This window comes from Balaenoptera physalus (genome assembly GCF_965194825.1).
Source record: "Balaenoptera physalus genome assembly, chromosome: 3".
NCBI classification, from domain to species: domain Eukaryota; kingdom Metazoa; phylum Chordata; class Mammalia; order Artiodactyla; family Balaenopteridae; genus Balaenoptera; species Balaenoptera physalus.
In genome coordinates, this window is record NC_138890.1 from 33,857,029 (window position 1) to 33,879,102 (window position 22,074).

Sequence of the window (22,074 nt, forward strand, 5' to 3'; positions counted from 1 at the left end):
GTAAGCTGGGACAAAGTGAGAGAGTGGCATGGACATATATACACTGCCAAATGTAAAACAGATAGCTAGTGGGAAGCAGCCGCAGAGCAGAGGGAGATCAGCTCGGTGCTTTGTGTCCACCTAGAGGGGTGGGATAGGGAGGGTGGGAGGCAGACGAAGAGGGAGGAGATATGGGGATGTATGTATATGTATAGCTGATTCACTTTGTTTTATAGCAGAAACTAACACACCATTGTAAAGCAATTATACTGCAATAAAGATGTTTTAAAAAAAAAAAAGAAGAATGAGGAATGCATGTCTGAAAAAGAAGATGAACTACTGAGTGTTAGAACAACTGAGTCTAACCCATCCAGTTGGTGATGTTCACCCACTAGATGTTTATCCACTAGATGCTTGAGAGAAGACTTGGAACTGAAACTCGAGGGAGAGAGAGATATTTGTGAATTCTTTACTGTTAAATGATACTGAAGCTCTGACTTTGAGAAGGATTGATGAAGGATATCATAGACCTGAGGAAACGAAGGAAAAAGAAAAAGTAGTATGGCAAACAATTTCATTTACTTGGATGCAATTTTGAAAATGTCTTTTATAATAGTTGTTCTTAACCATTTAACGCCATGCTCTCTTAGAATCTGATGAAAGCTAAAAACTACAAAATGTACATGTGTACATATCCCTCAAGTATTAATATGATTTATAATAGTGCACAGACACTTTGACACATCCGTGGACAGAACCTAGATCAATAATCTGCCCCATGTTAAGATGCCTTGCTAGAGAAGAGTGTTTCTAACTCACATTCTTTTGTGAAATTCAGCTTTTTGAATAGCATATGTCATCCTGGAAATGCATATATTTTCTGGAGCTATAAAAATCCCAAGTGCATGCAAAGAGACTTTAAATGGAAAAAATTTTATAGGCTTTTCAAATTTTTCCATTAGTTACTTAGAGTCTGTTTTAGGATCCTAGATTTTGGAACAGACGTGCTCATGTATCCATACTTTTTCACTCAATGCCTTAACTATAGTCAAAAGGAAATGATGGATGTTGTTTCATTTTCCCAGAACGATATTAAATAACAATGACAAATGCCCTCTACAATGCTCTTTAAAACAGAAATATGAAAGTTTTGTTAGTACTAATGAAAAATAAGGTGATCTCAGTTTCTCTAAGGATTGTCAAAGATTGAGGTCTCATGTGAATTTTAGTTTATTTAACATATTTAAGATTTCATATTCAAAATAAGATTAATTTCTGTGTGTGTATGATTCTCATATGTTTGATATTCTCTCTTATTTCTTCTTAAACCATTGACCTAAGCAGCTAATCAGTCTATTCAACTAAACATTGAAAACTAGTCATACTACGTAAATATAGGCTAACAATAATTCTTGCTGACATTTATGTATGTTGCAATAGTTTCACATACACTCATTTTATTTTCACACCAAATTATAAGGTAAGCACAATTATCGTCCCCATTTTAAAGCAGAGGAAACAAAAGCCTGCCCAATGTAACATTCAGCTGGAAAGAAAGAGTGCATCACACCCCGAACTCCAAGCCCATTCTCTAAAAGGGTTTTTGAGAGATAGTATTCTTAAGTAACAGCTATTAGTTCTGAAGTAGATTTCTGTAAGAGAACCAGGCATGGGTTAGAGATGAAGGATGCTTAATCTCTATCATCTTTAATCTCTAACTTAAACTCATACATCCTCCACGATTAGGTAACGCAGGACTTCTATAGGGCCTAGTATTTAGGCTGTTGTAGCACCAATTATTTTATTGACACAATCTGTTCTGGGGTTTCTGATCACTTGCTTAACACTAGGTTGTGGGCTGACTATGGGCTAATTGTCACTGTGCTAAATGATTGTCACTGTATCATTAGCACCTAGCATTTTACTTTGCCCATAGTAGGAGCTCAAGTGTTTGTTAAAACTTAGATCTTGGAATTAAAGTTTATACAAGTTTGGGACACATGGGATTGAAATTGGCAAAATGATTAGAGGAGCTCAAGAATATACCACCTGCAAACTTCTTAGAGATAAATTCAGAGATATTAATTGACACTAAGCAGCTTGAAAAATCACATCTTTCGAAGTCCAATCATATTTTCTATTGATTTACATTATCTACTCAGAGCTCTTAGCCTTCATTGTGGATTGATCTTCAGTTGGCTCAGTCTGCCTTTCACTGAACTTCTCCACTACTTCCCCCTCTAATTTGCCTGCCCCCGTCTCAAGTAGTTAGTGGTCTAAGCAACCACTACACAAAAGAATTCCACTACTAATATGTGTGTGTGTGTGTGTGTGTGTATATATATAATGACTTTTTTCTAACAATATTTCAATTTTACATCTCAACGTTTTTAAAGGAGAGATGTACTTCTTTTTCTGTAGCAGTGGTCATTTTTGAAAAACAGTTTATTATGGAATAACTGCAGTATTGGGTTACTTTGCAGTATAGAAATTATGAATCAACCTTGTTCTTTAACAATGAGTTTCACTTCAAGTTAATTTTCATACCCTTTTCATCAGTTTCCCTTCTCTTCCATGGAAAGCATTGCTCATTCATAGGTAACTAAATTGTAGTCCAGCAAAATAATAAAAGGCATGGCTTTGGAGTCAGGCTGACCTAGGTTCAAATTTCAATTTCAGCACTCATTATATTTGTATCTTTGGACAAATTATTAAACTTCTTGGCTTCAAATCTTCATGACTAAAAACTGTGGTAATAATAACTCAGAGGCTTTTTAAAAGGATAAACTACAATAATATGGTAAATCACTTAATACAATGTCTGGTACATGGTAGCTGTGTTTATTAATATTGTTTTTGTTATTACTTATTTTATTAGCAAGTAAATACTGTCCATTTACTGGGATTTCTGATTCAGGCTTTACTGTCTAAACAAGTTTGCTGGCTTTTAGCAAGAAAGTAAAAATCTGTCTTAAGTCTTTTATTGACTAGATTTAAAATCCAATGTTTTATAAATAATGGAACTTGGCTCAATCATACCAAAATGAAATCTAACGATGGCATGTTGGTTTTATTACAACAACCAAAATGAGATTGTTCATTCATTCCATCAATTCAAGCTCTGCATTTGGTAGGATTATCATTAGAATTTATAATGTTTGTGAGAATGAGACTCAGACATTGGAAGGTAAGTGTGGAAAATGATTTAAAATATGAATTTACTATAAATCATAAGAGGCGACTAGTGTTAAAGGAAAACAGTATGTGTTAGAGTATAATTTCATCAACAAGTTTGTGAGTTGCCTAGAAAGGTGACAAATATTTCTAATTTCAAAAGCAGAGTTAATGACACTGAAAATGTGCACCTCTTCTACTACGAGCAATACTTCATAATATATTACAAATATATATGTATATATGTACACTCTCTTATAAAAATATAAATTCTAGCTAAATAATATTACCCTAACGAACTTTATTTCTGTTAATTAGTTCACTTACATTTAATTAATAGCCATAGTCAATCTGTCCCATAGTTTGTTCTTTTAAGGTAAATTCACAAGTAGTTGAATCTTCTAGTACTCTCTTATTCTGAGCTGTAATTAATTTGGTGGTTTTACAGGAGTATGGTTTCCAAAGGCCAGAATGGCAGGTGTCCAATATAATAATCCCTATATTCTAAGGTTGGGTGAATGCAGAGCTGGAAGAGAAATAGTCAAGTCTGCTAATAGAAATTTACTGTACCAGATCCTCAACAATCAGATTGGCAATCGCATCTCATTAGTTTTCTAATTAAACTGTAAGTGTAATACATACATACAGATCATGTTTCTGAGCTACTGAAATATTATATTCATTTTCCAATAGGCTAATCAAATTAAATTATTGAACCTAGGAAAAATAAAATTCTATAACTATAATAATTCAAACTTGCCAGCATCAACCCATTTTTCAAAGAATAAAAAAAATCTATCAAATAATAACTATTTCTCTTGGGAGATTTTTTTTTCCTGCAGCAATCAGATTTTAATTATGAAGTGAGCAAAAAATGTGACAAATAGCCAGTAAAATCAAATGACTATCATTTGCCCAGTCACCTTTCTTCTTACTTCCCTTTTTGATTTTCCTTAAAAAAGCAGAAATGATTTTTTAAAAATTCAAAGCAAGACAGAATTAAACACAAATGCCAAGTGAAGAGTGTGATAAAATTTTCAAGTCTATGGGCACAAAAGCTTATTTCTGCAGTATCCTTGCAGGGTGATTTCTTAAGTGGGAGATAGCTCTGATTTGACAATGGTTCATAAAAGTATTTTCATCAATGGAAATACTGCAATGAGACGATGCTTCCTGACACTTACAAAGTCAGCATTCATTTCTTTGCACATGGAGGGATGCTATCAGAGGCAGAAAGAAAAGTAACTTTTTTGAGTAAAGTACAATAAAGGTAGTTATGTGGAATAGACTTTGTTCCTGCTGCTACTGGAATTTTATGTAGGGAAAAGATGGGATACTTATTAAATGGACTGCATTTAATATTATATATGTAACTACAGAACCAGCCTCAAACTGGCCCTGTCCTGTTTCTAACAAGATACTGAGTTGTTTTTCAGAGAAAACATAACAAACCGTGAGCCATGCAGGCAAAGCACGCATAGAGTAGAAAATGTTTATCTCAAACAACACCCGGAACCAAACTTTCTCCTTCCCCAACCCCCAGCGAAACCAAAGGAATGGAACATGACCAGAACCTGAACGCTGAACCCTTTCGGAAGTGAAGGGTCTGTTGTGCACGAAGATCCAGTGCTAAAGCCCCTTTCCCAGACCTCACCATATATGACCAAGTTCCAGAGCCCTCCAGTGGAAACCTGCCCCACCAGCACTTCCGCATACCAGCCGCCCTCCCCTGATTCAAAAGTCTGACTGAACTCCAGGTGGGGAGACAGATTGGAGCCTTGCCTCCTGTCTCCTTGCTGGCTGACCTCAGAGTAAAGCTTTTCTTTTCTCAAATCCAGTGCTATAGTATTGGCCTCTGTGAGTGTTGGGCAGTGAGCCCTTTACTTGGTAACATATATACTTTAAGAATGCAAAAATAACTGTCTAAATTAGTAGAATAACACGAGTCAATTAGTAAGGTACAAGAGGAGGGTGATAACACTCATGGCAATAAGGGATCTTACCCCAGAAGAAAGGCCCTGAAAATCATGGGGTTGAGGGAAATCTGTGAAGGCCTGGCTATAGGAGTGATTCCATCCAGGTCAAATGTTTGGAGACTTAGGGGGAAATATGTTCTAGAAGTAAATGCACATGAGTTAGTATCCTAATCTCTGCATTGATTGGCACCTTGCATAAAGCAAATGAATTTTACTTTTGTAGAATTTGGTAAATGCAAAAATAATTTAACTTTCCACCAAAGCCACAATCCCCTAAAGTGGTAGTTGGATCATGTTTTATAATTGGGCAGTATTTCAAGACTTATTTAAACTTTTTAGTGATGTATTTGTGCTACCTTGTTGTCTGAAATGGACGACTATTGAGATTCTTTGTTTTTATTTATCGCTATTTGTTTTCAGTAAACTTATTACTTTAGAATAGATTTAGATTTCCAAAAACACTGTGAAGATAGTACACAGAATTCCCATATACCCCACACCCAGTTTTACCTATTACTAACAGCTCACATTACTATGGTTCATTCATCACAGTTAATGAACAAATGTCAATACATTACTATTAATTACAGTCCATATTTTACTCAGAATTCCTTAGTTTTTACCTAATGTCTTCTTTCCGTTCCAGGATTCTTAGATACTGCATTTCATTTAATAGTCATGTCTCCTTAGGCTCTTCTTGACTATGACAGTTTCTGAGCTTTTTCTTGTTTTTTATAACCTTGACAGTTTTAAGAAATACTGGTCAGTTATTTTGCAGAATATTCTCAACTGAGATTTGTCTGGTTTTTTTCATGATTATACTGAGGTTATGGGTTCTGGGGAGAAAGACAACGCATTTGAAGTGCCATTCTCATCACATTCTATCAAGGGTACACACTATCAACATGACTTATCACTTGACCAAGCATTCACAATTGCCCATTCCTTACCTTCTGCTTTGTCTTAATCAGACTTTTGTCAGGTTTCTCTCCTCTCCACAGAGTCCTGAACTTTGCTTGCCCACCAGCCTAAGCCAACACTAAAATGCAGAACATGCCCACTTTATCCTTTTTCTGAAAATTGGATAAGCACAGGGAGACACATACTGTATCAAACCACACTGGTTGTTATTCCTCCTAGTTTGAATAATGTTATTAGTTTGCTCTGGCTTCCATAACAAAATGCCACAGACTGGGTAACTTAAACAGTAGAAATTAATTTTCTCACAGTTCTGGAAGCTAGAAGTCAAAGAACAAGGTGTTGGCAGGTTTGGTTTCTTCTGAGACTTCTTTCCTTGCCTTGCAGGTGGCTGCACTTCTCACTATGTCCTCACATGCTCTTTCCTCTGTGTGCATTCATCCCTGGTATTCTTAGTCTGTGCAGATTTCCTCTTCTTGTAAGGATACTGGTCAGATTTCATTAAGGCCCCATACATTTGACCTCATTTAACCTTAATTACCTCTTTAAAGGCCTTGTCTCCAAAAGCATTCACATTTTGAGGTCCTGGGGGTGAGGGCTTCAACATATAAACTTGAGGAAAGGGAGAACAAAATTCAGCTCATGACACCCAACTTCCCCCTACTTACTGCCTACCCTTCCTTACTCTGTAAAAGAAAAGCCTTTTACTGTTTAAATCTGAGGTACTTGCAGATTTCTGGGATTGGAGTGTCCTCCTTATTTTAAGTCTTTTTGAATAAACTTTCTCCTTATCTAAGTCTGTTTTTGCTTTTACTTGACACACTATTGATGTCAACTTTGACCACCTGGCTGAGGTAGTGCGTGTCAAGTTTCTCTACTATAGAATTCCTCTTCCCCTCATCCCCTCCCCTACTGCACTCCATGGAACAAAGTCACCATCTGCACCCAACTTAAGTAGTGGAGAATTAATGCTCCCCCTCCTTGAAGGCAGAGCATTTACATAAATTATTTGGTATTCTTCTGTATGGCAGATTTGTCTATTCTCTCATTTATGTATTTTTTCAAACATTTTTTATATCAGAATGGAATCATGGATATTCACTTATACTTTGCATTATAATCCAAAACTGCTTTGTCTGTTTTATTATTTTATCATCGGTTTTTAAACCAACAGTTTAAGCCAACAGTCAACTGATTCCTGTACACACATGAATCTTAGCCAAATGCTGTTACTATATCCTTGATCTGCATACTGGATGAATTTGGGTAGGACCTGCAGCTCCAACTGCTTGCCTCCATGCTTGTCTTGAAAACCAAATTTATGGTGTGGGAAATCTATAGGTAACTAACTGGTTCCTGTTTCCTAACACAATGACACCTGAGAATTGTAGCTACGGTCACCTTGTCAAAACAGCATCGAAAGCTTGGAGGCAGTAAGTAATGTTTCATCTAGTTTTGTCATTGAAAGTGTAGATGCTAGGTAGTAATTTACTCAACCAGCCTACATACCCTCAAAACATTCTTACAATCAAAGAACTCTGATAATAAAGATCAGGAAGGGCAGAACTATAATAACCTTACAAACCAAAAAAAAAAGAAAAAGAAAAGGAAGCTAAATATGCACAATTGAAGACTAAATCTTGACAATCCCTGAAACATGCAGGTAACTATTGCACGACAGGATACAAGCCAATTTAGTGCAAGGGTGTCTCTTACTGTTCTGGGATATTGATTCACTCTGAGTGTAGTTTCAGCAAATCTAAGAAAGTTTGGAATTACTTTTAAGTCATAACTCTTCTTTATGACTTTTTATAATTCTTCCTCTTAATATTTTGAATTTTGCTAGATGTAGACAAATCTGAATTTTGCCAAATGTAGGTATTTCTGAGACACTTTAAACTTCATTCCAAGCGAGCAAATCAGTGAATCTTAGAGTTTCTATGTGGAGACATTTGTGTATCTGTTTATCTATCTACCTATTTATTTAAACTACACACACACACACACACACACACACACACACACAAGTGTTTCTAGAATAAGGACTGGGGAAAGGCTAAGTGGAATGAAGGCTCGTAAGGCTTGATCTTTCTTATTTTAAGTAGAGTGATCTACAGATTTTAAGATTTAAGTTAGGGAACTAATTAGGCATGTGTTTGGAGACTCTCCCATGAAAACATATCATAAAATTTGTTGTAAATATAATTACAATGCAGATGTACACTGTAGTTTAAGTGTTTAAAGTATCTATACTTATTCTATCTCATCTACGGTTTTTTAAAAAAATGACTTCATGAAATGAATTGAGGTGATTCAGCTAATGATTTGTAATGATCTTTCTGCATACTTGATATCCAAAGGGATTCAAGTGGAATATCTGAGGTAAAGACTGGCATAGACTAGGTTACTTTGACCCTGATTGAAAAATGTAACAAATAAATTGTTGCAATTTACACTGCACAGATGGTGCTAGTTTTAAAATTTTAAGAATGTCTGAGGGAACTCTTTGGCCAATGAGCCAGCCTGACTTAAATATACCAAGCAGATCCATTGTTTTTGGCTAGAGGCACTAAGCTGCAATAAGGAGGACCTATTTGCATTTCTATGACAGGACATAACATTGATGTTTTGACACGCCCATGATTTAGACAATTTAGTTGAAAACAACTACTTTATAAATTCTTGGAATGAAAAAGAAAATTGAAATTGGTTCAGTTTTAGCATTTTTAGGAAGCATATATTTCAGACTTGTAAAATAAATATATAAAAAAGAGACAAAATGGGTATAGTTACTAGCGAGGATGGATTATCGAAGTTGATTTTTAAAACCCTTTAAGCTTCATAGCTTAATTTTTAAAACCCTTTAAGTTTTGTATTATGACTGCTTCCTTTCTGTTTTTCTACTGGCTATTTTGTATCTTGTTAATTCCCATTAATTAGTATGCAGATTCCTAGAACAGTAAATATCAAATCTTAGTGATTATAGGTTTTAGAGAACACACAGAACTGTCTTTCAATTCTAAGTCCTTGAACAAAATATTTAACCTAAACAAGTCTATTTTGTCATTTTTATACAGAGTTACTAATTTTGATTTTATACGGTTTTTGTAATTGGATAATGCATATAAAATGTCTAGAATTGCATATGGTAGAATATTCAATCTGTATTAGTAGCAGCAACATCAGAAACAGTAGTAGTACTAATTATTAGTTATTCTAAAAGTTCCCTTTGATCAGGCAATATTTCTCTAATTACAAGTTGACCAAGGAGGCTCTTCACTCCTGATGTTTAGAAAATGGGAGCAGTTAATTAAATCTGTTTGGCTTCTTTTCCCTTGCCCCATTCTATTAGAAATAAGGAAGACTATTTGTATCTATTATATTAGCCACATGCTTCAAGCCTTATATGGAATTTTGCAATAGACTCAATTATTTTTCCCCATCTTTGTAAGGCCTGGTCTCCATTAATTTAAGGAGTAGGCCCAAGATTGCTCCAAGATGGATTTAACACAGGGGACTTATTAGATTGTAAGACTTTCCTTCTTATAACATGGCCCTCATCCAAGCAGAGTCTATTTCCCTTCCCGCACAGGTGAAAACTAACACCATGCACCAATCATTGATAGCAGAGTTTCTCTTGCTCATTTCAACCTTACAGTTTTGGCTTGGTGACAGTGCTTTGACTAGAGGGAAAGTTATTGAGTGGTTTGGGAGATCTGATTACAACATGCATAATAAATTTTGAACTAAGAAAATGCTGAAGATGGGCTTTCATACCCTTGTTCAGACTCTTGGAAATGTGACTACAAAAAGGATAGATAGAAAAAAGGAAAATATAAAGCAATAAAATGCATAAGTTTAAAAAATTCAATTATTGGGGGGGGGGGTCCCAGAAGCGTCACCGTGGTTCATAAATCTGTCTGCTCTTTTCACTATTGTTCCATCATGTACCACTGCTTTTGTTTTATCTGTCTGGATAAATTAGCCAGCAAAGCATCATAAATATCCTTAGTTAGCAAATGTTAGCTTTCCTTAGGGAAAGGAGTTTTCTTTCTGATTTTCTGCCTGTTAGTTTGAGGTTTGAATAAACTGTTAGCAAATCAAAACCATTAAGTTATTATTCCTATAATCAATTTCTTTCTTTATGCCTTAATCACCGTAAATGACTAGAGGAATGAATGATTTTAAACCGTTTGAACTGTAGAATTTCCCTACTGGACCAATGATGCCATTCCAAATTTATTTAAAGCAGGGTGGTCAGGCAAATCATATTTCTCACACAGATAATATTGTCATATCTATTATCTATTCTTTTACATATACAAACACTTCTGTAAGAATTCATTGACTCTATCAGATGTGCTACACTGAGGGGGCAGAAAGTGAATTTTCATTTAAACAAGGAATTTACACAGCCAACTGTGGCCTCTTAACAATTTTTATGCACTTCACAGCCTGTGTTCTAATTATAAATTAGGGATCTGATGTGTATATTTATACATAACCATACTTGAATCAACCTGTAACTGTAAGCCTTTGGGGAGTGATTGTGTTTCAACATCTGGATTTACCACATGTTTTCAGTTGGAAATAAAGCATCATTTAGAAGACCTAGGTTTTAAAAAAGGAAGATAGGGTGATGACATTCTACAGGTGTTGCAGATGATGAGAAATATATTCTGCAAATATGATTTGGGAACTCATAGCATATAGAGGTGTAAAATGATATGCTGAACTGAAGTAGTTTTACTTGCTTGTCACACCTCCTTCCTTATTTCACACAACTAAATGTTCTGGTTACTGTTTGAACAAAATAATAACAAATTGAATTCATGGCAATTAATCTATTTTTATAATATTTTCTGTGAAAAACAATGATCATTTGCATTCCAAAAACATAAAAGGATCTTTGGAAAAATATCAATTTTCAAGAACCCTAAGTCATATTTTGTGTTTATTAAACAAAGATTAAGCATTACATACTGTCTTTTGAAGTGCTAATATAATCTCTTTTAATCACAACTAGAACTTTGCCTTCATTAAATAATTGCCTAATGGGTAGTATGTTTTCTCACAAATACTTAAAAGAGAATATTGATCCCAGTCTTTTCTTGTAGAAATTGAATTAATTTCTCCATTGGAACCCTATGGTTTATATTTACTATGTATGTATCTATCAGCAGAAACTAATTAATTGGAATCTGTAACCTTCTAAGAATAACCTTAAAGCATGTAATATTTGCCTGTGCAGATTAAAGAAAACACTGGGATCTAATTTGAACAGAACTTTCCTGAAATGTCAGAAACCCTTTAATCTGTTAAAGAAAGTTCATGTAAGGAAAACTCTTTAATCTCCAACTTTCACACACTACAAAACTAACAATTTGACCTTTATATGCAAGTTCATTTACCTTGTTATATATACTGCTGTTATATAACATACAAATGAGTGTATAAACTGAGACAGTTTTGTCATTTTGCACGCACATGGTTTTAGGAAAGTAAATGAAGGAGCACTTTGTTTTAAAATTAGGATTGTTTCCATTTGTGAATTCACACATATACTCATGTACTTGTGGTTGCAAATCTACCTCACTTTGCCTGGGGGTTAGGTTTCTAAAGATGTGTATATAAAACAATTTTTAAATAAAATTAATGGCCTTGGATATTTTAAAATAAGTTTGTTCTTTAAAAACTGTTTTAACTACCTCTTTTGGAAAAAAATATTTTAAAGCTAACAATAAATTTTGCAATTTAGCGTTTTATTGAATGAACAAGTTTTCCTGTATTGGCACTCTTTGAAGCAAGGCACACCTGTTACTATGTTTTTAAAGATGGTTGTGTAATATGTGCATAGAAATATTATTACTTATTTGGGAAAAAGAATACAAAGGTCAGATTTTTTGGATCTTGGATGTTTATGACTATTTCAGACTTCTATAATATGACCTTTAAAATGTAGACTGCAATTGACTTCAAAACAGCCAATCAACATTTTACAGTTATGATTATTCTTCTTTGGACAGACTCATATTTTACATTTAGATAACTTAAGATACAACAACTATTTCAATCCAAAACATTCTTCCTAAGGGTAAGCATTAATTTGTGCCTCTGGGTAGCAGGAAGAAGCTGCTACTTGCCAGTTCTACTAGGTCACTGAGATCAGTAAGCTTTGATTTCCAGTATCCACACCACAGTCTAAGAATATTTTTAAGTGAATTAAATGAACTAGAAAACTAGCTGGAGGTCTCTCATTACTTATTCTTGCTTGTTATTTCAGAATTGTTTAGTTGCAGCTATTTCTATTCATGCATCAATATTAAAGTCATCATGAAAAGGGCTTAGAAATATGATCTTTTTTATATTTTTGCAATTTCAGAGCAACTGTCCATAATTCCAAATGAGAGACTCATGTGATATTCCAGAACTATCAAAACAAAATTCCTGTAGAAAATTAAGAAGGACTATTTCAGTAGACCATTGTCACATCAATGAAAACAGAATCTATTTCAACAAGTTATAAATAGTTGATGCAATATACATACAGATAACAGTTTAAATTCCTCTCAGATAACAAGGACACAAAATCTTTTGTTTCCAACTGTTGTTACATCAGCCAAAACCTCAAAATTAACTTACCCAAGCTCCATCTTAGCTAATATGCTCTGTACAACATTAAAACTCAACAAATGTCACAGAAAGTGTAATAATGACTATATCATCTTATCTCATATTATGAAAGATCCAGATAAACTTCCAACTTGTGATCTAGCTCAACATAAAATGATACTGAAAGGAAACTTTTCCAAACTTTCTCAATTAGTTGATACTATAAAGAAATTGAAAGCAGGGACATATTCCTACCAATATGTTTTGGGCAACTTTGGGATAATTATTTAAAAGTATTATTAATAGAATGAATATTCCTTATGACTAAAAAAAAGTTTCTCTCTGAAATAGTTGAAAAGTCCAAGGCCCTGGAAATCATGTTAATTATGAATTTATTCTTATCAGACATTTTAAAAGTTCTTACACAGTTGGAAAAACTAGAGTTTGGGGAAATGAAGACAAAATGAGCATGATACTGAATGTCCACAAATCATGGAAGTATGCATATTGCCCTGATGTATGTAAATACAAAGATGGTGTTTCTGCAGTATATTGCAGAAGGAGATCTAGAACATGTCTCTTTCTGGGGGAAAGAGACAACTGGACAAAATAATTTGGGATAAGTAATCTTAAAACTAATACTGTAAAGTTTCAAAACAAAAGCACATATACCATTTTGTTGACTATATGTATTCCCTAGAAAGAAAGAAAGTCAAATAAGTTGTGTGAATCAAAAAATATATATATAAACATCAATACACTTTAAAAAATCTAACTAGCTTGTAAGTAACTTTTCTAACTTTATAATCCCAAGAAATCTTTCAGGCAAGATACAGTTTTAGTAACTGTATATTCAAATATGTTAACTAAGTGAAAAGAACAGCTATTTTTCAACCAGATTTTTGGCCATTGGGATTTCATTTGTGCCTGAGAAATGGTAATCTTGATACCGCCATTTTCTTGCCAGTCATGAAAGAAAGACCACTGAGTTTACTCTCTGTTTACTGAAAATATTCTACTCATTATAAAGTATAAACCTCCTTTCTACTCTTTCATCATTCACACTTTTCTTCTGAATAATTTCTCATATTGACATATATTTCACATCGACTTTTCTTGATTTTTTCACTGCACCCTAGGAGAAACTCTAAAATGAATTCTTTACATTCATGCCAGTTACCAACTTCCCAATAGTCCTAAAAAAGTCACTGTAGTAATAATTCTTTCCTCCTTTAATTTTCACATCCTCAGTCAATTGAATATTTCATATATACTCCCCATTGATTTAAACCTTTTTTAAGTGAAATTGGAAAATGAAATAAGTCATGCACAGGAACAAGAATCACAAGTCTTCCAATGAATTATGTATTTTTGCATGCAAATGCTTCTATTTTCACAATACTTTACTGTTAAACATGTGCTCCTCTAGGATTTGCTTTAATCTTATGCTACATATTTTATTGTATGTAAGAGTTAAAGCCACTAACTACCAAGTGTCATTTTAATGATTCCAGATTACTAGCATTTAAATATTTCATGGGAGAGAATTTGATTAGGAGCAACTCTTATATAAAATACAGTTAATAGAAAGAACATTATAGGCACACAAGGACAGAACACACATATATTAATTGAGGTTAATTTAAGTTAAAATGTCAAGTAAAATAATGGCTTTATAATTAAAATCATCTAGTACTTTTAACTATGATCACATAGAGCAATGTAATTATATTTCCAAGTTACTGGGACCTTGAATGGGACAGCAAAATGTAATCCACATTACAAGTAACTAACACTACAAGATGCTCTTGTCAAAACTCAGCAGAGCAAAATTTTATAAACCTGTTGACAGTATTACTCCTATATTCTCTATAGACTCCTAACAGGTTCTTAATATGTTTCTGTGGTTACAGTTTTCTCAGCAACCTCAGCAATACTGAGTGACCTCACCTAAGAGCTAATCTCACAAAAAATAATAATGATGGGTAAAGACAGAGTAGAGTTATAAAAACAAAGGTAAATTTTAATTAAAAAAACAAACTTAAGACTCAATGATATCATAGTGTATGAATTATCAATGTCCTTGCATCTTCTCTTAAAATTACATACATATCACATGTTTGTGCTACCTGTTAATTATATACATATACTCTTATGATAACACCTTCTAGGTAAGACTATCAGAGCACATGTTTCTGAATGAGTAAATTACCCCACATTGTAATAATTTGATCAAACTCTACGAGTTATATGCCTCACCATTGGTTCCTCCAAACTACTAAAGTTAAAAAGAAATAGCACAAAGCATATATGTACAGAGCAATACTGTAGCCAGGGAGGGATTATGACTTTTACAAATGAAAGTGAATAATGTGGTACATTCAGAAATAGTATATACTATGAATTGCATCTCAGATCACAGTTTGAGATCAAGTCCCAACTATGAACTCAGAGCTCATGGAAATGCAAACAATCACATACATTCCTTTTAGGTAAGATTTGGTGATTCCTTCATTTAATTATGGTTTTTTAAATAAAATTGTTTACTTGAAGGGAGACTAATAATCAAGAAAACAAAGCACTTCAACATCAACCAGGCGTTATATTAAAAAGTAGTCATGATTAAAGTGTGTAAAACTACAATGATGTCACGAGCAGACAAATCTTAACTGCATCTTACCTGTAGTAGCAGAGTGTCTTGATAGTGTTGAGTGTGGAAAAGATGCAAGTCTCTAAAATAGAAAACAAGAGAGTGTTTGCACTCCCAGTTTTAGCACAGCTGGAGTGCTCTACGCATAAGCAATATATTGCCTCTTCAAAGTCATCCTGACGACAGTGTTCATGGGCACTAGTTACAACCACGGCCCAAAAGCTTGCTGACGCTGCTCCTGCAGCCTTCCGCCTTTGCCTTTGCACAGAGACCTAACATATGAGTGTGCCGGAGATCATCCTCCCCCCCCACAACCGCCTCCTTTTTGCGTGGTTTTTCTTCTTCTGTATCTCAATGTGCCTCTCTCTCTCTCTTTCTAATGGAGAGTTACCATTCGGCTTATTCGGCTGACAGTCAAAGAGAACAGGCTGGCAGGCAACTGTGCATTCCTCCCCCCGCCCCCCCACCCCAAGCTGAGACACAGGAATGTGTTGTGAATAAAGACAAAGCCCTGAACCAGTGCGGCACATTACTCCCTGAAAAAGCGCTGCAATGATACTCTGCACTGCAACTCCGCAGGCAGCCAGGCAGCCAGGCTGAGAGGTGAACCGCATTCCCCTCACCCTCCCTCCTAGGAACGTGCGTCGTAAAGTTTGGCTAGGACTTGGCTTCCCCTCTAGGGGACCTTGTTTTCTGTGGATAGAAGTTGCGTTATTAACTGTCTGAACATCTTTAACAGAAGTGTTTTAGATAGTTTTCTATTATGTTAAACTTGGAGAACCTACCTAATCCTTGAGTTGTTGCCAAAGTAACTGAATTTTCTAACTTTTGAAGGCAAAGATAAAGATCAGCTCTGTTTGGCCCCAAATAAATGTTTTCATGGTAGTGGAAGATGGATTTCTCTAGTCTGAGTATTCCCAGAGGGACGGAATGGGAAGGGATAGGGGAGGGAGATGAGCAGACAAACACAAAGCATCAGTATCTCAGAGGTGCCAAAAATAGAAACCGAGATAAACTAAAGTGAACTTGATGAATGAGTCTGGAAGAATGTAAGTGCAAAGGAATGAACAGAGTAAATAAATGGGATTCACTGATTTCCTATAGCTATCATTCAGTTTGATAACAGAAAGAGGTCCTAATTATATCATTTATGTTTTGTGGTTTTTGCAAGTATTAATATATAAATAAACATAGCTAACATACATCCTGCAATCAGGAAAGATTTATTAGGTAAAAACTTGCAGGTGTTTGCATAAGGAAAGTTAGAGAATTTTTTTCATATTAAAAAAGCTACAGGAAGTTACTGAACTACGGACATAGAGCTTTGGGTTGCATACCCCCAAATGTTGGACCCAATCAATTAATACTATTAGGATGAGTCTTCTAACAGTACAATAATATAACCCAGACATTAGTTTTCGGAAAATCAATTAAGTATAAGTTAAGATTAGATTTACCTATAAGTGCCAAAACACCTGAAATAAATTATGGCCTAAATAAAATATAAATTCATTTCTATCCCTCATAAAAATAAAGTCTTGGGCTTCCCTGGTGGCGCAGTGGTTGAGAATCTGCCTGCCAGTGCAGGGGACACGGGTTCGAGCCCTGGTCTGGGAGGATCCCGCGTGCCGTGGAGCAACTGGGCCCGTGAGCCACAACTACTGAGCCTGTGCGTCTGGAGCCTGTGCCCCGCAACAAGAGAGGCCGCGATAGTGAAAGGCCCGCGCACCGCGATGAAGAGTGGCCCCCGCTTGCTGCAACTAGAGAAAGCCCTCGCACGAAACGAAGACCCAACACAGCCAAAAATAAATAAATAAAAATAAATAAATAAATAAATAAAATAAAAATAAAGTCTAGAGCTAAATAATCCAGGGCTAGATTTGAGCTCTGTTATCAACAGGGATCTAGGATCCTCATTACTCAGTCATCCTCAACATGGTCCAGATGGTTACTCAAGCCGTGGCCAGTCAATCTTCAGGAAGACAGAAGGATGAGGAGAACATGCTCTCTATTTAAGGACATATCCTAAAATTGCATATGACATTTCTTTGACCAGAAATTAACCATATGAACAGGGCTGACTGCATGTCAGCGTGAAAAATAGAGTATCTATGTGAAATGACCATGTACATGGCTAAAAATCTGAGTATTCTAAAAATCTGAGTATGACTAAGGAAGAAGGAAACAGTGGAATATGGGGGGAAATAAAAGTGCCTGCCATAGCAGGATAAAGGACAATGAATATTGTAAATGATACCACAACATCTATTCTACCTTTATCCTATTGGATAGCTGCAGTGTAATTTAGGGAATTGTTTCCATCTCCAGCAGGGGACCCTGTGTATTCTAAGCCAATCATGGTAATAGCATCATGCTTGCAAGAGATTGTTAAGGAACAGAGGCCTGAGCCATTCAGGGCAGTATATTCACTTGGTGGCAGTTATTGTTTCAAGGATAATATATTTCTTAACCCTGACCCAATCGGACTGAAGGGAAGAAGAATTGTTCAACATGGAAGAAAGGATTTAGGATCCAGTTTTAAGATGAATATGACAACTAAGAGAAAGAGAAATAAAATGGGTATTTGAAGAAATCAAAGAACTTTTGGATTAGTCAACTCTGAAGCCAGCAGTAACTCTACACTTCTTGTTATATGCACCAATATGTTACATTTTTAAAAGCCACTCTGATATACTTTTCTGTTAGTAACTAAAAGCATTCTCAATTCTATATGACTCAAGTACTGTTATTAAGCATTTAGTATATAATTCCTATAGTTCGTTGTCCTGAGTCTTAACATCGTGTGTGAAACTCCATGGCTCAGTAATATCCTTCCTGTTTTTTAAATTAAAAATAGGAAATATAAAGGACATATTAAATCTCTACTTATAGCAGACTTTCAAACTTTCAATTTATTTATTTGAAATGGTATCTAAGAATTTAATTTCTAATTTTTCTAACAGTTTAATTTGACATTCCATTGGGATTATTAGAAATCCAATTTGTTGATGAGTTGGGGACAGGTCACAAGCCCAGTAGATTTAAATAACTGCTGTTTTTTGTTATAATTATTACATCTCAGGATTTAACGAGAATAATAGACTATCCTGTGTATTTTTGATCTCACTTAATTGCATAATAATTCATGTATTTTAATAACTAACTGTTGTCCACGGGTATATTTACCCTATGTCAGATCCTGCTATAAGTATTTATAATATATGAACTCATGTAATCTTCACAGCAGCCTAATGAGTGGTATACTATTAGTATCCTCATTTTATTAATTAAGAAATAGAATTGCACATATAACCAAAACTGGCAGAAGAAAAGACAGGAAATAGGAAAATCTGAATAGTCATATGTCAAGTAAGGAAACTGATTTTGCAATAAAAGTCCTTCCCACAAACAAAACAAAACACTCTAGGCCCAGATGACTGTACCTGTCAATTCAACATTCAAGGAAAAAATGACATCAATTGATAACAAAACTTCATAAGCAGACATACTTAAGAATAAATTTAACAAAACATTGAAATACATGCACACTGAAAACTAAAAAACATTGCTGAGAAAAATCAAGGACTAATTTCAGGTTCATTGCCTGGAAGACTCAATATTGTTAAAATGCCAATTGTCCCTAATAGACCCATAGATTGAACATATTTCCCATTAGAACTGTGGCTGGATTTTTGAGGAAGGAGCAAGCTTATTCTTAGATGTATATGGAAATACAAGGGATCTAAAATAACCAAAATAATCTTGTGAAAGAAAAAGAGAGTTAAGGGACTAACATTACCTATTTGAAGACTTATAACAAAGCTACATTAAGCAAGACAGTGTGGTACTAATATAAGTATAGATATAAAGATTAAATAACTGAATAGAGACTTAAGAAATAGTTTTGCACATAATGGTCAATTGATTTTAAACAAAGTTTCCAAGGTAATCCAATGGTGAAAGTATAGTCTTTTCAACAAGACAAGAGAAAATCTTCAAAATCTCAGGGTTAGACAAAGAATTTTTGTACAGGATCAAAGAGCAGAAATTATGAAATAAAAATTTTATAATTAGACTTTATCAAAATTAAAAACTTCTGCCATTAAAATGACCCTATCATTAAGAAAATGAAAAGATAAGTCACAATGTTTGAGAAGATACTTCTAATACTTAGATCTAATGAAGACATATTCAGAATATTTAGATATTGTACAACTCGATAATTACAAGAATAATAATTTGATTTTTAAATGGGCAAAGAGTTAAATAATACTTAACAAAAGATACACAAATGGCCAATATGCACATGAAAAATACTCAAAGTCATTAATTGTCAGGGAAATGCACAATAAAAGCTTAATGAGATTAGTACACCCCAACTAGAATGGTTTAAATTCAAAGGACTGATGTCATGCTACTAAGTATTGGTGAAGATGTATATAAACTGGATCTCTCATACACTGCCATTTTAGAGAGTTGTTTAGCAGCTACTAGTAAAGTTAAACATGCATGATCCAGGAATGCCATTCCTCAATATAATACCAAAAAGAAATGAAAAAAAAAAATAGTGTCCACAAAAAGACTTGTGCACAAAAGTCCATAGCAGCTTTTTATTAAAAACCAAAAAATAAACTGGAAAAAAAAGAAATTTCCATCAACACATGACTAAATATACAAAAGTGTTGTACTTATACAGTGGAATACTTCTCAGCTATAAAAAGGAACATGCTATTAATAGAGGCAACATGCATGAATTTGTAAGATTCTGTAAGATTGCACTTATGTACTATGCTGGAAAAATGAAAATCAATGTAACTGACAGAAAAAAAAAGATGAATATTTGCCTGAGGCCAGGGTTTCTGTGGGTATGGGTTGACAAGGAGACACCAGCTACAAAACAGGAGTGAGGAACTATTCTACGTCTTGATTGTGGTGATGATTACAAAGGACATGTATATATATATATACTTCTTCAAACTCATCTAACTGCATACTAAAAATGAGTATATTTTATTTTATGTAAATTATAGCTCAATAAAGTTGACTTAAAAAGAAATGAGAGAGAAACTGAGGCACTGACCATTAAGTAACTTGCTGGAGATCACACAGTTAGTAAACAGCAGAACTGTAATTTAAACCCTAATTTAATTTTTTTCCTCTTAATCACTTATTTACACTGACTCCTGATAAGTTTAAAAATATTTTTGAGTTGCAAGAATGAGGAATTTAAGGTAAATGATAGGACAAGGAAAGAGTAAAGAAGAGAATGGTGGGCATTCAGCTGAACAAGAATTTGAATGCCTTTCCAATTTGAGATAATTCCAGGGATGAGCTCCCCCACCTATCTTTCTTCATGGTACCTTTCTAAATATTTTGACTCTCACTACAGATGACTGATTCTTACTCTCTTATCTGTAAACTTATTTTGAGTTTCCGCTAATTTGTCTTAGTCATTGCCTTAGCTCAGGCTGCTATAACAGAATACCAGAGACTGGGTGGCTTGAACATCAGACATTTATATCTCATAGTTCTGGAGGCTGGGAAGTTCAAGATCTATGTGCCAGCAGACCTGATGTCTGGTGAAGGCCCGCTTCTGAGTTTGCAGATAGCCATCTTGTCCTTGTATCCTTACATGGCAGAAAACAGAGGGAGAGATCTCTTGCCTCCTCCTCTTTTTATAAGGACATTAATCCCATCAAGGAGGCTCCACCTTCACGACCTGATCTAAGTCTAATTACCTCCCAAAGACTACCCCTCCTTATATCATTCCATCGAGGGTTGGGGTTTCAACATATGAATATGGGGGGGACATAAATATGCACTGCATAATAGTCATTATTTCTGCTTTATAATAACTTCATTTTGCCATAGACCATCATGAAGTACCCCTTTACAGATCTCTTTCTGCTTAATGTTTTCCATTCTCTCTAGTTCAAATTCCCAAGACAGAAAATCTGATGGGCCCAATAAATTTGGACTAATCCACAATAGCTTTGTCATAGGTCACAGGCAAGCTATCCTTTCCTTGGGAGTGGTACCCATTCTTAGGTCCATTAGGTGTGGCACACGAGATGAGGTTTATGTGGTAAAAACATGGCTGCCTGGATGGAATGATGAGTGGGATAGATGCCATTAGTAGCATATCTATTATGCTATATCAGTTTCAGTTTCCTCTGAAATTACTGTCTACATTTGGAAAAAAAGTATATTAATATATTTATAAATGCATGTATGCAAACATATAAACACACATACCTAAACATACGCACATAAAGACATATATTCCTCTTGAATGGCACAGATCCTGATGACTTTACAGTTTTAGTCCAGATGAAAGCCTCATATTCTTTCTTTTCCCTATCCTCATCCTATTTATTTTTATTAAATTGCTCCTTTCTGCAACTTTCAAAAATGTGCATGTATCTGTGTGTGTGTGTGTGTGTGTGTGTGTGTGTGTGTGCGCACTCAGACTTAAAGATAAATATTTTATTCCTCTTAGATGTCACAGAAAAATAATGTAAAATGTTCTACCTCTATTTCTTTTCTATTGCTGTAGGATTCTTGACATGCAAATAAACAAGATTGCTTTTAATTTTTAAGACTCTTAAAGAATACTAAATTTTAATTTGCAGACCCATCCCAAGACTCCCACACTCAAAACTCCTGCACAAGTCAAATTAGTGAATGATGACCCATAAATAGATAATTAGAACAACAGAGAGGCTAATAATAAGTAAACATTAGTCATGCCTACTGAATGGGGTG